The sequence below is a fragment of the Rutidosis leptorrhynchoides genome, chromosome 1 (genome assembly GCF_046630445.1).
Source record: "Rutidosis leptorrhynchoides isolate AG116_Rl617_1_P2 chromosome 1, CSIRO_AGI_Rlap_v1, whole genome shotgun sequence".
In the NCBI taxonomy this organism is placed as follows: Eukaryota; Viridiplantae; Streptophyta; class Magnoliopsida; order Asterales; family Asteraceae; genus Rutidosis; species Rutidosis leptorrhynchoides.
The window spans coordinates 369,820,128-369,824,506 of NC_092333.1; positions in this window are offsets into that span (position 1 = coordinate 369,820,128).

Below are 4,379 nucleotides of genomic sequence, written 5' to 3' on the forward strand. Positions count from 1 at the left end.
ATATTTCATGCTAGTTGCCAAATGATGGTTCCCACATGTGTTAGGTGACTCACATGGGCTGCTAAGAGCTGATCATTGGAGTGTATATACCAATAGTACATACATCTAAAAGCTGTGTATTGTACGAGTACGAATACGGGTGCATACGAGTAGAATTGTTGATGAAACTGAACGAGAATGTAATTTTATGCATTTTTATTAATTAGAAGTATTTTGATAAGTTTCTTGAAGTCTTTCAAAAGTGTATGAATACATATTAAAACACTACATGTATATACATTTTAACTGAGTCGTTAAGTCATCGTTAGTCGTTACATGTAAATGTTGTTTTGAAACCTTTAGGTTAACGATCCTGTTAAATGTTGTTAACCTATTGTTTATTATATCCAAATAGATGTTAAATTATTACATTATCATGATATTATGATATATTAATATATCTTAGTATGATATATATACAGTTAAATGTTGTTACAACGATAATCGTTACATATATGTCTCGTTTCGAAATCATTAAGTTAGTAGTCTTGTTTTTACGTATGTAGTTCATTGTTAATACACTTAATGACATGTTTACTTATCATTTAATATGATTAAACATAGTGTATCAATATCTTAATATGATTCATATGTATTTAGTAAGACGTTGTTATAACGATAATCGTTATATATATCGTTTCGAGTTTCTTAATTCAATAAACTCAATTTTATGTATATAACTCATTGTTAAAATACCTAATGAGATAATTATCATAATATTATGTTAACTATATATATAATCATATATATATGTCATCATATAGTTTTTACAAGTTTTAACGTTCGTGAATCACCGGTCAACTTGGGTGGTCAACTGTCTATATGAAACCTATTTAAATTAATCAAGTCTTAACAAGTTTGATTTCTTAACATGTTGAAAACACTTAATCATGTAAATAACAATTTCATTTAATATATATAAACATGGAAAATTTCAGGTCACTACAGTACCTACCCGTTAAATAAATTTCATCCCAAAATTTTATGCAGTTAGAGGTGTTGACGTATCTTCTGGAAATAAGTGCGAGTATTTCTTCTTCATTTGATCTTGTCATTCCCAGGTGAAATCGGGTCCTCTACGAGCATTCCATCGAACTTTAACAATTGGTATCTTGTTTTGCTTAAGTCTTTTAACCTCTCGATCCATTATTTCGACGGGTTCTTCGACGAATTGAAGTTTTTCGTTGATTTGGATTTCGTCTAACAGAATAGTGAGATCTTCTTTAGCAAAACATTTCTTCAAATTTGAGACGTGGAAAGTGTTATGTACAGCCGCGAGTTGTTGTGGTAATTTAAGTCGGTAAGCTACTGGTCCGACACGATCAATAATCTTGAATGGTCCTATATACCTTGGATTTAGTTTCTCTCGTTTACCAAATCGAACAACGCCTTTCCAAGGTGCAACCTTAAGCATGACCATCTCTCCATGTTAACTTTGAACAATGATTATTATTGATTGCATAAAATGTATCATACATGAGTGTGACTTATATAGCCAACAACCCTAAGAATAATAAACGGGCTAAGCCCAATAAACATGAAACACGGACTAAATAGATATGGGTACATAATATGTCTAACAATATAATACTAAGAGAAAATATGTTTAAAATAGTAGTTTAAGCTATTGCATTGATTGATATTATATATTTCAATTTTACTAACATTATAACAAATTTTCATACTTTTTACTAATCGAAACATTTTTACTATACTAAGATTTGATATTTTAGTCAAGTAGTACAACACAACTCTTATCATATAATATTATGAACTGTCTCTTACAATATATGTAATAAAAATATATTTTAAGATATATAAAACGTCGAAATCTTACATAAAAGTTTGAATTTTTTTTTTTTTTTGTAGTTATCTCTTATATACTGCATATAACAATCTATTTATTTTTATTTTATTGTCTTTCTATACTATATTTATATATATTATCTGGTGAATAGTTTATCATATATAATTGAATTCTTAATTACTTCATATTAATTTTTTATATTTCAACCAATTGACCACACCGAGTACTTAATCTTGATGAATCAACTTATTGGAGTAACTAGTTATACTCAAAGCTGTTACGACCCGGAAATTCCCGACCAAATTTAAACTTAATCGTTATATGTTTCCGACACGATAAGCAAAATCTGTAATGTTAAATTTCAAAAACTTTGAAATTATATTCATGTATTCACTTACCCTTCGACTGTTCTCGATGATTCACGAACAATTATGTGTATATAGATATGTATATATAATATATAGTTAAATTAATTAAAAAAACATTAACAAAGTATTAGATATATATAACACTTTACATGAACGTAATTGTTTTAATATATTTATCGACAAAAGTAAAAGATAATATTAAATAATTGGATTAACAGATACATTGTGATATATGGGTCTCTGTTGTAAGGTCCACTATGATTTGAGAAGTTAAAATAAATGTTAGCGCATAAATGAATTATATCAAACAAAGTTCTAGAACGTAAACGTTAAGTGATATAATAATATCTATTATTTAAACTAATTTAAATTATATATATTAAACTTTGAAATATAATTAGTTTTGAAAAAAATATATATTTAATATGATTAGTTTAATATATAATTAGTTTAATATATATTTAAATTATATATTTAAATTATTTTTGAAATATATAATTAGTTTAATATATATTTAAATTATATATATTAAACTTTGAAATATAATTAGTTTTGAAAAACTAAATAGTATATTACGTATTATTTAAATATTTCAATTATATATAATTAAACTGCTGCTACAATAAATATATATAAATATGATTTCTAAAATAATTGATGACTGTATGTAAATTGTAATATATAGAAATGTAAAAATAATAAAAATCAAATATATGTTATTATATATATGTTATAATTATTAAATATTATATAATTATTAAATTGTAAAATTAATATATTAAATATAATTACAAGTTAAAATATAGTTATTCTATTAAAATGTTATATCTACTTTCATTATTATTAATAGTAATATCAGTATTATGAATAATATTATTTTAATAAATAATATATAGATATAAAATTTGACACATTTAAATTGTGACATTGTTATTAATATTACTAAAATTATTGTTATCATTAATAATATTATTATTATTATAATTAGTAGTGAAAATATAATTTTAGTTATTATTATGATAATTATCATTATTACTCAAAACTATCATCTTTATTTAAAATTAGTATAAGCATTATATTTTATTTCTGTTACCAATATTCTTATTGTTATTAGTATTATTTAATATTATTATTATTAATTCTATTATTATTAATAGTATTATTATTATTAATATAATTATTAATATCAATTATAATATATAAATAATGATATAAACCGCGTGATTTTATTTTTATTTCATTATCATATCTCTCTTTTTCTTTCTTTCTTCTCTGCCCGTGAACCTGCTGTCGACACCATCACTTTTACAAATCAAACATGAGCAAATTCTTGTTGGCCACTTCAAACGTTCGATTACTACAATCATCTTTTATAAATCATTGTTAACCAAACAACAAAGGAAATCAAAAACCCAGTTAGATGTCTCTGTCGCCATAACAATTATGCCATATCTCGAAATCAATTCATATATATAATAATGCAGAGTTCTTAGTAATCACCCAGTTAAACTTTCTGTAGGTTTTCATTCTTTAATTCCTCAAATTAAGTATCAATTTCGAAGTCAAAGTTAATTACAAAAAAGTCAACTGTTTTATTCTTCAAGGAATTTTGATTGGTGTTGAAGTTTTCAGATAAATTGATGATATAGAAGGTTTCTAGGAGCGATTTGGGAAATGTTTCATGAAGGAATCGAGGTGTCAAAACAGCCCAATCTCAAAAAAACTGATTTGTTGTTCTTCGTTATTTTTTTACACAGCTACTGCTGTAAATGTTTTCTTTCTTTTCTAATTAATTCAATCCCTCAAAACAGGCATTCGTAAATAAATTTCAAGTATTTAATTCAAATAATAATTCGCGGTTATGATTTGATTGTTTCCAGTCGTTTGGGTTTTGGTCTTGGTCGAATGAAATTGATGAGGAAGAAAGGAAACATATGCGAGATATTAAGTTATAGGATGGGTTTTAATCAGAAAAGCAATGACAGTTCGATGGTTATGGGTGTTTGTGTGTGTTCGAGAGGTCTTGGGTTTGAGCCCGGGCGGTAGCGTTATTTTTAAAAAAAAAAACTATTTTTGAAGGTAGCCTATTTTTATTTATTTATTTATTTATTTATTTATTATTATTATTATTTTTATTTTTATTATTATTATTATTATTATTATTA